Source organism: Xyrauchen texanus, chromosome 13 (genome assembly GCF_025860055.1).
Source record: "Xyrauchen texanus isolate HMW12.3.18 chromosome 13, RBS_HiC_50CHRs, whole genome shotgun sequence".
NCBI lineage: Eukaryota > Metazoa > Chordata > Actinopteri > Cypriniformes > Catostomidae > Xyrauchen > Xyrauchen texanus.
The window spans coordinates 3,723,483-3,738,926 of record NC_068288.1 but is presented as its reverse complement, the minus strand read 5'-3'; the positions used below and the strand labels follow the sequence as shown (position 1 = coordinate 3,738,926).

At 44.7% G+C, this 15,444-nt stretch overlaps 1 protein-coding gene across 4 annotated transcripts in view; it reads right to left on the bottom strand.

Annotated features, from left to right (window-relative positions):
* Positions 1-10,217, bottom strand: part of LOC127653876 (receptor-type tyrosine-protein phosphatase F-like) — a 440,914-nt gene extending 430,697 nt beyond the window's left edge. For all 4 annotated transcript variants that reach the window (XM_052140683.1, XM_052140684.1, XM_052140685.1 and 1 more), the window contains exon 1: positions 9,965-10,217. The gene's annotated coding sequence lies outside the window, so the exon portion shown is untranslated. The remainder of the gene's footprint in view (positions 1-9,964) is intronic.
* Between the last annotated feature and the right edge of the window lie 5,227 nt (positions 10,218-15,444).

Genomic DNA, 15,444 nt, shown 5'->3' with positions numbered 1-15,444 from the left:
TCACTCCCTGTGTATTTAAGCCCTGCTTCTTGTTTTCTCCTTGTCTGTCGTTGTATGTTGTCAAGCCTGGAATGTTTCTCCTGCCCGAGTTTACTCGTTTATGTTTGTTTCCCCATCGAGGGTTTTTCCTTTGTGTTTTGCCTGTTTACCTTTTTTAATAAAAGTCTGCATTTGGATCCGCGTCTCCTCGCTGCCTCATTCGTTACAGTATGTGTGTGTATATATATATATATATATATATATGTGTGTATAGAAAAATATGATAATAATAATAATATAAAAATTGTAAATTGAATGACTGTAAGAATTAAGGGGGTAGGAGTATATAAGTTTTACTTCTTCCTACTCCTTTTCGCACATGTAATAGAAGTATGTCAACAGGAAAGAAGAATATATATTTTTTTTTTGCTGCTCATTTGTTTTGTTTTTTTCTCTTATGTTTTTAAACATTGTTTTATATTTTTATATACTTTCTTTTCATGTTCGAAATAAAGATTTCAAATCAAATAAAAAATCAATCACTTTGATGAACAGAACATAATTTAAGTTGTAATCAAATTAAAGCAATAAAGCACTGAAAACCTCAATGTTCCCCTTCTGTCGCTCTCTCCACGTTGTGTCGGAGAAGCGACACTAGGGGTCTCTCTTGAGCGCCTATATTCACCTCTGATCTATGAAAAAAGGCCAATGAGAGTTGGCAGCCAGTATTTGCATGTCCCGCCCCCGGACATACGGGTATTTAAGCGGCGCAAATACGGGAGTTCATTCAGAAAATTTCTTCGGAGCCGATGGTCTGTCTGCAGTTTGCTGCGAGTTACACGCCACTTAAACGTTCCTGTTTTCCTCTGACGATCTGCATGCTGTTGGATCTTGACGGCGCACAACAGTGGCTTTCTCCTTCTCAGTGCACAGCGTGCATTGTTGCCCCTGAGCACTTCGACAGCGCAGACACGTACACACACACACTGTGTATTAAAAGAGTTTTTACTAAAAGAGTAATTTTCTCTAAAAGAGCAAACACAGCGGCATTGAACGCCCTTTTAAGGACGCCGTCTTTTCAAGATGCCTTTCCGCCCCTGTGTCGCTCCTGGATGCGGTAGAGTGCTCTCTGCTTCAGATGACTACAGGCGCTGTCTCGTGTGTTTGGGCCGCGATCACACTGAGGCGGCGTTTATGGATGGTTCATGTTCTCACTGCAGAACATGACCATGACCACGTTGCGGTCGCGGCTCGCTTTCAACAGAAAGCAAGCCACCCCAGCTGCACCTCGCATTGCTCCTTCTTCCCACGGGATTAAGGACGGTGCGGTTGGCGCTGGGGGCGATTTGGGGCGGCAGCGGGTGCAATTTCGCCGGTAGCCCCCGCGAACCTCCTGCTCCTCGACACGCCGCTGGTCTCGCCCACGCCACGCGGCGATAGCGGCTCGCCTCACGGCCCGGCTGTCTATCCTCCCGAGTCCGAAGCAGATGAGCTCGCCGCTGCATCGGAGAGTGTGGTGTCTGATGCCGAGGACTCCCTGGACTGCCGCCTTCGGGCCAGCAGGCCCAGGCTGAGGCCGACGCTCAGATGTCCGACATGCTTGCCCGGGCCGCCTTGAGCGTGGGGTTGGACTGGAACCCTCCATCCTCCCCACAGCCTTCTCGGTTGGATAATTGGTTCCTGGGGGCAGCGCGCCGTTCGCGGCCTCGCATCCCCCCAGTCCCTTTGTTCCCGGAGGTGCATGATGAGCTGACGTCTACGTGGAGAGCCCCGCTCTCCGCTCGTCTAGGTGCCACCCGCTCCACTCTCTCCACCCTCGACGGCGGAGAGCACCACGGGTACGACGCGATTCCCCAGGTTGATAGGGCAGCCCTACCTCCTGGCGGGGTCGCCCCGTACTCCCGTCCAAGCCCTGTAGGACAACATTCTCGCTTAACGCGAAGGCCTACACTATGGCTGGACGCGCTGCCTCCGCCCTGCATGCGATGGCCCTCCTGCAAGTCCACCAGGCCAAAGCTCTCAGAAACATGCATGGGGGTGGACCTGATCCTGATGTGCTGCAGGAACTGCGCTCAGCGACCGACCTCGCCCTGAGAGCGACGAAGGCCACAGCGCAGGCACTCGGACAGACGATGGCCACCCTAGTGGTCCAGGACCGCCATCTTTGGCTCAACCTGGTCGAGATGCGTGAGGCTGACAAAAACCGCTTCCTGGACGCACCTGTCTCCCAGATTGGCCTTTTCGGTGACACCGTCGAGGACTTCGCCCAACAGTTCTCCGTGGTGAAGAAGCAGACGGAGGCCATTTCGCACATCATGCCCCGCCGCAGACCTGCCGCTATGGGCCCTGCCCCGTCTGCCCGCCGAGGGCGTCCCCCTGCGAGGAAACCAGCTCCTGCTCCGCCTCAACCCGGGCCCAGCTCTCAGCCCCAGCGTCGAGCACTCCGCAGGCGGCGCACGCCCCCTGTCTCACGAACCCCTTCCAGGACCTGAGACAGCCGACCCAGAGCCGAAGACGTTAGCTCCGGAGGTGGTAAGACCGCTCCGTCCACCGGTGGAGGGCCGGGAGGAGAATCCTTTGTTTTTTCATTTGCCACACCCCCTGACGGGGGCTGTGGTACCCACATTCTCAATAAAAGAGCTATTTCCTTTGCCTCTGGGTCACCTGGCCCACAAATGCCGTTTTCACAGCAATGTGCTTTCAGATCACAACAGTCCCGGTACACCGGACGCGGCGATCCCGCCTTCCGCCTGCCCACGACTGTCCCCCGGCCGGCCGGTTCAGACGAGTCCAGAGGACGCCAACATCAGACCTCCTCCTCAGTCAAGAACCCGCCCCCTGCCGGGCGTGCGGAGCAAGGTAAGTGCTTTGAGTCTATTCTCAGCACCTCAGCCTCAGGCCGCAACGAAGCCGCCCGACGCTGCATTACCTGTTCCGCCCCGCTGCGAGGCCCCGCCGGGTACGTCCAAAATACTCGTCCCTTTGGTGCCCCTAGCGCAGAGCATGGCTTTCGCTTCCCAACGCATCACGCTGGCTGCACCGGACCATTCGACTCGGTTACGCAATTCAGTTTTGGCTGGCGTTCAGCATCTAGATTGGTTCGCAGCGGTGGACCTGAAGGACGCGTACTTCCACGTCTCAATTCTGCCACAACACCGACCCTTCCTACAGTTCGCGTTCGACGGCCAGGCGTTTCAGACAAAGTCCTCCCCTTCGGCCTGTCTCTGTCCCCTCGCGTCTTCACAAAAGTCGCACAGGGGGCCCTTGCCCCGCTACGAGTAGCCGGCATCCGCATTCTCAACTACCTCGACGACTGGCTCATCCTAGCACACTCTCGAGAGTTACTATGCACACACAGAGACCAGGTGCTCCGGCACCTCAGCCGCTTGGGGCTTCAGGTCAACTGGGAAAAGAGCAAGCTCACTCCGGATCAGAGCATCTCTTTTCTCGGGTTGGAGTTAGACTCAGTCTCAATGACAGCACGTCTCACGAGCGAGCATGCTCAGTCAGTGCTGGACTGCCTCGCTTCCTTCAAGCCAGGCACAGTGGTCCCTCTAAAACTTTTCCAGAGGCTCCTGGGGCATATGGCGTCCTCCGCGGCGGTCGCGCCGCTGGAGTTGATGCATATGAGACCACTCCAGCACTGGCTCCAGACTCGAGTCCCGAGACACGCATGGCACCGCGGCACGCATCGGGTAAGGATCACCCCCGCCTGCCTCAAAACACTCCGACCCTGGACAGACCTCTGCTTTTTACGGGCAGGAGTGCCCCTGCAGCAGGTGTCCCGACGCGTCCTGGTCACAACCGACGCCTCCCGGTCCGGGTGGGGTGCCGTGTGCAGCGGGCATGCAGCAGCGGGCCATTGGAAAGGGGCCCCGCTGCGTTGGCACATCAATTGCCTGGAGTTGCTGACCGTCCTTCTTGCTCTCAGGAAGTTCCTCCCGTTAGTTCGGGACAAACATGTCCTCGTGAGATCGGACAGCACCACGGTGGTTGCGTACATAAATCGCCAAGGCGGCGTACGCTCCCGCCACATGTCACAACTCGCCCGCCGTCTCCTCCTATGGAGCCAGCAGCGACTCAAGTCAGCAGCGACTAACAGAGGCTCCCCTCGGGACAGACGCGCTGGCACACAGCTGGCCCTCGGGGCTGCATAAGTACGCATTTCCCCCAGTGAGCCTTCTTGCACCGGTGCTGTGCAAGGTCAGGGAGGACGAGGAGCAAGTCACTACTGGCCCACTCGGACTTGGTTCTCGGAACTCAGGCTCCTCGCGACAGCTGCTCCCTGGCGAATTCCCCTGAGAAAGGACCTCCTTTCTCAGGGACGGGGCACGCTCTGGCACCCGCGCCCAGACCTCTGGAACCTCCACGTCTGGTCCCTGGATGGGACACGGAAGAGCTAGCCAGCTTACCGGCGACCGTTGTGAATACCATCAACCAAGCCAGAGCTCCCTCTACCAGGCACCTTTACGCCCTAAAGTGGCGCTTGTTCGCAGATTGGTGTTCTTCCCGAGCCGAAGACCCACAGAGATGCGCGATTAGGTCAGTGCTTCTGTTCCTACAGGAGAGGCTGGACAGGAGGATGTCCCCGTCCACCCTCAAGGTGTATGTTGCCGCCATTGCCGCCCACCACGATCCTGTAGACGGCAAGTCTTTGGGTAAGCACGACCTGATCCTCAGGTTCCTGAGAGGCGCCCGGAGGTTGAATCCCTCCCGGCCATGCCTAGTTCCCTCCTGGGATCTCTCGGTAGTCTTGGCAGGACTCCAAAGACCTCCCTTCGAGCCGCTCGAATCAGTTGGACTCAGGGCCCTCTCTCTTAAGACGGCCCTGCTGATCGCGCTCGCCTCCATTAAGAGGGTCGGGGACCTGCAAGCGTTCTCTGTCAGCGATACGTCTGTGATCCTAAGACCGCGACCGGGCTATGTGCCCAAGGTTCCTACCACACCATTCCGAGATCAGGTAGTGAACCTGCAAGCGCTGCCCCAGGAGGAGGCAGACCCAGCCCTTTCGTTGCTGTGTCCAGTGCGCGCCCTGCGCATTTACCTGGACCGCACACAGAGCTCCAGACACTCTGAGCAGCTCTTTGTCTGCTTTGGGGGACGGCAGAAAGGGAATGCCGTCTCCAAACAGAGGCTCGCCCACTGGGTTGTCGATGCCATCACACTGGCTTATCACACCCAGGCCGTGCCCCTACCCGTACGGGTCCGAGCTCACTCAACAAGGGGTGTTGTGTCCTCGTGGGCACTGGCCAAGGGCACCTCCCTAGCAGACATCTGTAGAGCCGCGGGTTGGGCAACACCCAACACCTTCGCGAGGTTTTACAACCTCCGCGTTGAGTCGGTTGCGTCTCGTGTTTTCTCAGGTCCGAGCCCGTAGAACTCGGTAACACGTAGACCGACCAGCCGGGTGGATCGCTTGCGCCCAGCGCCCTTTTCCTGACGTCAAGGTAAAGTAGTGCGCCTTCTTCCCAGGGCGCCCCACTCCGAGTCGGGCCCCTGGTCGATTCCTCCCCAGCCCTCCGGGTCCGCGGTTCAGCGGAGGAACTCGCCGACCCAAGCCACTGCGGGTACCCTGATGGCTACCCTGTACTGGTATAGGTGCTCCACAGGTAAAGTAGAAGGCCTCCTGTGCGGACGCCCCTGTGTGTATTTCCACGGTTCTGTCCCCTTACGAGCGGACCCCCGTGTCTCCCTTAGGCAGTTACAGCTGCCCCGGTCGCCATGCTGTAGCAACTCCCCCCTTCGAGGCTGGGATCTACCACCGCACCATACTTTCCACACAAGCCCTAAGACGGCCGTGTGACGTGTCCACCACTTTTCCTCCCCAAGAAAAAGGGCAGGTGTGGTCTCCGCAGGGTCTGGGTAAGACCCCCTTCCCTATATGCGTGTAAGGGCCCCGGCCGTGATTGCTCTATGCGAGAAACATAGAGAGAAAAGAGGCCCAGCCAGGCTGGCCCGTTCCCATGTTGGCAAACATCGCCTTGTTCCCCTCCCAGGGTAACTAGAAGGATCCCGATGTTCGTATGGGGCATTGGGGAAGGGTACGTGCAGCCGGGTACAGACGATGCGTGGCACTGGATGAATCCCTGCCCGCCTCTGTATCGGCAGTTCACGCACACGGTTCAGCACATGGCAAGATTGGAATGGGTCCCCTAGTGTCGCTTCTCCGACACAACGTGGAGAGAGCGACAGAAGGGGAACGTTTGTTTACGTATGTAACCTCCGTTCCCTGAGGGAGGGAACGACACGTTGTGTCTTTCCTCCGCCATGTCACTGAACCGAGCCACTGTTGTGGCCGGACCATTTCCGGCTCTTCAGAAAAATCCTGAATGAACTCCCGTATTTGCGCCGCTTAAATACCCGTATGTCCGGGGGCGGGACATGCAAATACTGGCTGCCAACTCTCATTGGCCTTTTTTCATAGATCAGAGGTGAATATCGGCGCTCAAGAGAGACCCCTAGTGTCGCTTCTCCGACATAACGTGTCGTTAACCTCCCTCGGGGAACGGAGGTTACATACGTAACCAAAAGGTTTTCATTGCATCCTGTGAACAAACTTGGAATATAGTTTAAGGAACATTGATTACTTTTACTGTGGTTTTATGGTATTTTTCCCTCTTTTTGAGCTTCTTTTAAGTCACCATCTACTTATATTATGGACAATAAACACTATGAATAATTCAAACATTCACCTTTTGTGTTCCACAAAAGAAAAAGATATATAGTTTTGGAGTGAAATAAGGGTAAGTTAGGAAATCATTTTCATTTTTGGGTGAACTATTTCTATAAGACTGGTTAAACCACTTTAATATCAATTTAATGTGAATGACTAACGTGAGGTATTCACTAGTATCGTGCATGAGCTTGAACCAAGAAAAATACGTTTTGCCAAAATGTAAATTTAAGCAAGAGAGTAGATGCTTGCAGAAGATCTTCCAGGTATTTACTGTGGCATTACTGCAGATTATATGAGTAGTAATTAATGTCAAACAAATGTTTTTGTTTCGTCAGAGTTATGTAATACTCTATGTTCTGTAATAGCAAATGTATTAAAGCTTGGAAAGTTTTTTTTGCAGACGTTGCATGGTTTTAATACTGTTCTAACATTACGTTTTCCTCGTACAGTGTGATGATGATACATCATATGAAAATCGGGTTCCACCGCTCCAGGCGGCCGGCAGCGACTCCTCTATCCCCTGCTCCTTTGGGTGGATATATATTTACAGTACTGTGCAAAAGTCTTAAGATGTTTCATAAAAGCATTTGTCTTCAGATGGTTATTTATAGTTTCAGCTTTAGTGTGTCAATAGGAAATATAAATGTTTGACTCCCAAACATTATTTTTGGCATATAGAAAATCTTAGAATAGAAGACCAGGGAGCCCTGCAACAGATGTCATGGCCCCCACAAAGCCCCCCACTGAAGGTCATGTCAGTCTGAGATTACATAAAGAGACAGAAGCAATTGAGACAGCCTAAATAGATAGAAGAACTGTGGTGAATTATCTAAGAAGCTTGGAACATCCAATCTGCCAACAACCAAGAAAGCAGTGTCCAGGTATACCTAGGAGAATTGGTGCTGTTTTAAAGGCAAAGGTGGTCACATTGAATATTTATTTAGCCTTTTTATGTTCACTGGACTTTGTATGACATTAAGTGATAAATGAAAATGTAATTTATGTCATTATTTTTGAAGACATCCTCACTATGAAATATTTTTCACAAGTGCCTACAACTTTTGCACAGTAATGTGTGTGTGTGTGTGTGTGTATATATATATATATATATATATATATATATATATATATATATATAGTTTTGGGTAGCCTTCCACAAGCTTCTCACAATAAGTTGCTGGAATTTTGTCTAATTTCTACAGACAGAACTGGTTTGTAGGCATCCATGCTTGCACACGCTTTTTCAGTTCGCCCACAAATGTTCTATCGGATTGAGGTCAAAGCTTTATGTTGGCCACTCCAATACCTTAAACCATTCTACCACAACCTTGGAGGTATGCTTGGGGTCATTGTCCATTTGGAAGACCCATTTGCAACGAGTTTTAACTTCCTTGCTGATGTCTTGAGATGTTACTTCAATATACTACATAATTTTCCTTCCTGTGATGCCATCTATTTTGTGAAGGGCACCAGTCCCTCCTGTAGCAAAGCACTGCCACAACATAATGCTGCCACCCCCATGCTTCACAGTTGGCATGGTGTTCTTTGGCTTGCAAGCCTCACTCACCCTTTTTCCTCCAAACATAACGATTGACATAATGGCCAAACAGTTACATTTTTGTTTCATCAGACCAGAGGACAATTCTCCAAAAAGTAATACCTTTGTCCCCATGTGCACTTGCAAACTGCAGTTTGGCTTTTTTATGGCAGTTCTGGAGCAGTGGTTTCTTCCTTGCTGAGCAGCATTTCAGGTTATGTCGATATAGGACTTGTTTTACTGTGGATATAGATACTTATCAACCTGTTTCCTCCAGCATCTTCACAATATTCTTTTCTGTTATTCTGGGATTTATTTGCACTTTTTGCACAAAAAAACATTCATCTCTAAGAGACGAAATGCATCTCCTTCCTGTGCGGTATGATGGCTGCATTGTCCAATTGTGTTTATACTTGCATACTATTGTTTGTACAGATGAACGTTGTACCTTCAGGCATTTGGAAATTGCTTCCAAGGATGAATCAGATATGTGGAGGTCCACAATTTTTTTTCTGAGATCTTGGCTGATTTCTTTTGATTTTCCCATGATTTCAAGCACACTATCAGCAGGATAATGAGATGATTGCGGTGTCTGGAACACAATAGTGAATTGATGCTGTACAGTCCAGATTTAGATTGTGTGTAATGCTGTATCATGTGTATGTGTGTGTTCTTAGAGCAAACCACCAGGTCAAATTTCTTGTTAGTAACTTTCTTGCCTATTGCACATAAATTCAGAATTTCATTATGAAAGCAATGCACAACTAATTTTGTAGATTGCAAACTGCAACAGATCACTCTCTGTAAAAACATCTCCAGGAAACATAAAGAACTTTCATAACATTACTCTGATACAGCATTATAAATGATAAATTCAACCAGACATCATTTTTGAAATCTTGCATAACAGCCTCTGAGAAATGGCAGATTCTTGGGCGGTTATTGCACTACAAAAGAAAGAATAGAGAGATATGCAGTGGTCAGAGACCCCTAGTGAAATTGCTTCTATTTTAGATTTTTTTTTTTTTTTTAATTATTATTATTATCAGCATAACAATTTGAGCGAAATGTTGACTTCAAAAATAATTGTTTTAGTACATGGTATGCCCCCATTTTTGCTTTAAAAACATGTACTCCAGAAGGCATGGACTGGACTCTACAAGTTTGTGAAAAATTATATGATCCATGCTATCCCAACACGATTTGAGAATGTTCCAAAGAGCATCTGTTGTATTTGAATGGAAAGAAGGAAATGTATCATAGCCAATGTTAAAATTTGCCTTACATTTGACCTAGAAAAAGTGTAGAATCTTAAATATTTCTTCATCAATTTACACTCTAACATTTATTTATAGATTTTTTGAAATCCTAAAACCTAGTTTATATTCTAGTTTAAATGAAAGAAAATTAAAAATGTCAATGTCAGAATTCAATGTGGTCTCAGACTTTTTGACCCCAATGTACAAGTACATGTGAGACTAAGAAATTAACTTGCTGCCGGACAGTTGCTAATTGTTTCTCCTAAGCCCTTGTGTCTTTATGCATTAATTGTAAAAGAACATGCAGACAGTAAAAATGGGTGCACAAGACAAATGACAGAGAGAGAGAGAGTACAGCACTCAAAGACACTTATTTCAGTGCAAGTTTTGCAGCATAGCTGAAATATGACAGAGCATAACAAAAACATTCATGCAACAGTTGAGTAAAAATTATTACCATAACAGCACTACTATTAAGGGAAGAAATCTGAGGCACATACCAATGGCACTTACCCATGTAATGAAAAACTCCTAAAGGAAACTTCAGCAGTTATGTAAATTCCTCAGTAAAAACATGAAAAACTAAAAAAAACTAGTGCATCCAAAGCCTGCTGTTAGTCCTGAAGAGGAACAATGCAAGTGTACAGAAAGTGTCTGGAAGCAGGAGACCATATACCTGGCACTGTGTAGACAGCGTTACTCTATCTGAGCTCTTAGCAGAGAGAGCGTCACTACTATCTCTGGGGACGGCCGGATGATTTCTCAGACTCTGTGTGAACAAGACTAATTCAGGCACAAGAAAAATCAGTCAGATGTTGAATTACAACAAGGAATGAGGGAGGGGCCTTGTCTCCCTGGCCAACCAGAGAAGTGGGCCATTGTTTGATTTAGAACAGGTAAACGGGGCGGACCCTCCTCTTATTACCTAGCAGCCAACCAACACGTAAGTGAGGGCAGTATGGGCATTAAAATGGGTTGGCTTGTGGCTTGTTTTTTTAGAAAGTAGGCAGACAGACAGACTGGCTGGCAGAAAAGCTGTTGTTGAGATAAAGAACTCCTTAAGTAGAACATGCTGACTGATTCAGAACACAGGCGAAGTTATTTGTCTGACCTGCGAGCTGACACAAAGATAACGTTAATAAAACCAACAGGATGTCAAATGTAACACAACTAATATAGATTTAAATAAATCCTGAAGAATGGGATCTTGGACTTACTGTAGAATTAGAAGAAAAAAAATCATTATTTAAAAAAGCAGCATTTCAAACTTAAATTTTGCTCATGTGTGCACAACGGAATGCACTTCCTTCTTTTTGCTTGATCAAATATATCAGCTAAATATCTGTGTACATGGAAGCAAATAGATGATAGATTGCACATTCATAATCATTATTCCTGAAAAGAATTTACTTGACAACTTTTCCTTTGAATTCTTATTCAGTTAACCAAATAATACACAATAATCTGCACAATAGGTCAATTTAAAATGAAGCAAAATAGAGGTACTATGCAACACCCCAAAAGAAACACTCAATTAGAGAATTTGTTTTATTTACAACACACAAATTTGTACAGCAATTTTCCATGAGAAATGCCTTATAGAATGAACATTTTCTGTCGCACATTTACAAGCTTAGTCTGCAGACTGACTATTGAAGGGGAACCTATGCACTGCACACCACTGCCATTTACAGTATTAAATGCAAATGAAAATTTAATTATACAGGGTTATGGGTTTTTATCTTTAAAGAATTTCCTACTAATGCTGATCTACACATTACTAGTGTTAAATAATGAATGTGTATTCTAGGGTTCACTCTGCGTTTGCAAAGTTGAGTGGTTTTAGTGTGTTGCTATGAGGTTGCAAGTAAGCTTTGGGTGGTTGCTTTGAGTGGTTTCTAGGACTTTGCTATGTGGTTTAATGTATTATTTATTATGGGTGGTTTCTTATCATTCCAAGTGAAAAACCCACCAACATGTCTCTATGCTAAACTGGTTCCTAGATACAGCTTGAGTCCCTCCCTCAATATAAGTCTATTTTATTTTTGCAAATTTTATCAGAAGCGTAGCTAGTTTCTGCAACCAATCAGCTTATCAATGGAAATGCAGTGTATGTTTGTGTGTGTGTGTTTGGCAGAAATCACTAAATGCACTTCAAATTACAGTGAACAGTATTAAAGGGGATTTAATACTGTACACTGAAAAATACAACATCAAAGTGTAACTCTATTCATCGCATGAAAGGATTCATTTCAAAAGAACACCACTAGAATACTTAGATTTCCACCAATAATTTAGAATGGCAGCAAATTCAGCCTGCATCAGTCATTTCACAGCTCTAATGCCCAAACCCCAGCACCACCAATCAAACATAAATGTTTCCATTCAGAAACCAATTACCTCTGAACAGGACTGCTGGGTATTCTTGATAAAGTGCATGGACAATTAATTACTGTGTTTTGACTAAGAAATTATATTATAGTTGTATAATTTTTCATTAACATTTTGGTTGATGGACAGGCTCTTCAAAGCAGAAACGCAACTGCAAAGGAAAAATAAGCAACACTCTGTCTCTATCTCTCTTACATTTTTGAATAAGCACGCATTCAGTTTTAATTTACCTTATGATTCCCGGAGCACAAATTTTTCCAAAGAAAGGGACATTAAAAAGCACATAATATCTATATGAAATGTTACTATATAAAGAGGATTAACCCATTTTAAACAGCTACCACCCACAGTAAACCTCAGCAACCAGTTCACAGCATTCAGCATTACAGTGAGCATGTGGCCGAATATGTGAGTGTATAATTAGCTTTATATAAAGACTATGGTATGTCAATGGTTGGCCTATATCCTCCAGGGCCTGAAATTCGGCACAGGGTTGCAGGTATTGTATACAATTGTAATAATTCCTGCAAGTTCCACATTCATAACTTGGTAAATTCCCACTCACAAGTTAACATGTACAGTAATTGAGTACCACAAACTACACAAATGTACAAATCAAATCAATAATTTTATCTTTCTATCATAATATTAGAATATTTGTGTCATTTGTGCTAGTGAGTCTCTCTCTTTGAGCATTCTGCAGCTCATTGGACACGTGTCAACATTATTGGATATGCAGGGAGCAGTTCGCTATCATATATTTGCAGAACTTATGTATAACCTGTTAATTTGAGATGCACATGACATAATACGGCATCTCTGCAGACGAATGTCACGTTTAAACTATCGCTTTTTTTTTTTTTTAAATAATGAAGCTGTCTATATAGACCAGGGATGGGCAACTGGTGGTGCTGTATCCAGCCCTCTGTATTGTTGAATATGGCTCGTCGGTTAAGACTGAGGATTGATTTTATTTCTTTGAAAAAGAGATTATGTAAATATCGCATTCAGTTTATGATATTATTACAACTATTGACCACAAGAGGTTGCTTCTTCTTAGCAGACCTGCTGATCACTCTAAGGTTCTAGCATGTAATATCTTACACTTGCTCATCATTTATAAAGGTTAAATTGAGCTACATTTTACCTCAGCTTGTCAGCAACATAGTGTGCACTATTAATGTACACTATTAATGTCTTTTGTTTGCCTGGATACGAAATCTGTCATTCAAGATTTAATACACCATTGATCAAGTGATCAAGATACACCAAAGCGGCTCTCCTCACAGATGTAAAGGGTAAATAAAATACAAGGGTAAAAGGCATCTAAAGTTTTTATGAAATCTATGACAGTGCAGGAATCACCAAAGACATCTAATGCTGTTTCGCTCGTGCTTGTGAAAAACGAAAAAGTTGTTATAAGAGGAGAAACTTTGAAGAGGGCATGACTGAGATGCCTGACTGATTGTTGAAAAGTCTTGGGAATAGAGTGAATGTGCTCTGATGCACGGGACTGTTCTGTCAGGTGAATGTATGTTGTGGTGCTGAAATGTTTGTATTAATGCACTGAAATGCTATGATCTTGTATCCAGTATTGTTAATGACACTTCCTAATCATTTACCCTACCTATGTGTCAATTCTGAAAATAAGTATATCCAAAAATGTAAACTAAATGCCCTGACTTCAGAAAGTTGGACAATAATACACAACTTTAGTATTTATTAGGAGAAAGAAGAGATTGCATTTTACTAGCGGCATGGTACATTTATGCCTGCCAAAAAGAGTGAGGAGAGACCCATCAGTGTTGCACTCACAAACACCCATACACACACACGCACATGTTGGTCTACCTATCATTATGAGGACTTTCCATAGACATAATGATTTTTATACTGTACAAACTATATATTCTATCCCATAAACCTAACCCTCACAAAAAACTTTCAGCATTTTTACATTTTCAATAAAACATTGTATAATATGTTTTTTAAGCTATTTAAATTATGGGGATGCTAGAAATATCCTCATAAACCACCTTTATAGCATAGTACCCTTGTAATTACCAGTTAGTAACCTAAAATATTGTCCTCGTAAACCATATAAACATGCCCACACACACATGTTTTATGGGGACTTTCCATAGACATACCTTACCCTCACAGAAAACATTCTGCATTTTTACATTTTCAAAAAAACATAATTTAGTATTATTTATAAGTTGTCCTCATTAGACCTTCAAATTGTCCCCACAAGGTCAAAAATGTCGGGTTTTACTATCCTTATGGTGACATTTGGTCCCCTCAAAGTGATAAATACATGCTCACACACACACACACACACACACACACACACACACACACACACACACACACACGCAATTATATGTTAATTTATCTTGTATTTAGTCATTTTATAATTTGTTCTCATCTGTTCAAGATTCATTGTAAACATACAGTAGATGGGTTATTCATGTTCACCTTGTCATGTGTGTGCTTATTATTTAGAGGGAGATTTTGAAGTGCTCAGAAAATCACTTTCACTGTTTTTGTTAAACATAAACACCAATAGAAAATATAAACCTATCTAACAGAACAAACTTGTCACCATAGGGCTCCAGACTACATATGAGAGTGGTGGCACTGGTGCCAACAAGTTCTTCAGATGGTGGCACCAGCACCCGATTTGGTAGCAACAGAGGAAAAATTATAATTCATGATAGAAACTAATAAAAATAGTGACATTATTAAATATTTTATATTATTTTGTCGCTGAAATGCACATTAGACAGTATAGCATTGATTTTGGCTTGATGCAACAGTAACATCTGTAAAACAAAGTTTATATATAGGCTACCTAATTTATATAAGGCTGAATATTCTGAAATATTCTGCGTGTGATTCTACTGATTAAGTTGTCATCACTTTGAATTTCTGAAGGCAAACAAAGCCAGTTCTTTTTTCCTACAATCAAAGATTAGATTCTAGAACAGATTTTATACAGAAGAAATACTGATCGATTGGTCCATAATAATTATGAAAAGTTGCGATAGTTCCTCCATTAGTGTCCATAGTTTTATATTTTAGTGATTTTTGTTACTAGATCACAGGTAGTCTCTGGTAAAAACCCAAGCATGGCTCCTCACTACGATAGTAAGTAACTTCAACAAAACAATTATGGGATTTTGTTATGAAATGACAAAAACTATACATTTAAATAAAACCAAAATAGAAACTTTTTGAATCTGACATAATTGTAACAGAAATTAATTATTTAATAAAATTATATAAATAATATACAAATATTTAGTATGAATATAACACATCTGCCAAAATACCATTGTTCCCAGTCTGTCGCTCACTCAACGTTGTTTCGAATGAAGCGACACTTGGGGTCTTTCTTGAAGGCCTACATTACCTCTGAACTTGAGAAAAGGCAAATGAGAAATTGCCACACAGAATTTGCATGTCTCTCCCCCGGACATACGGTTATAAAAGGAGGGAATCTTGTGTCTGTCCAATTTATATTTTTTCTTCGGAGCCGAGCGGTTGGGTGTTCAGTAAGCTGGTGTTCCACTACTGTTCCACACGCCTCTAAGAGCATT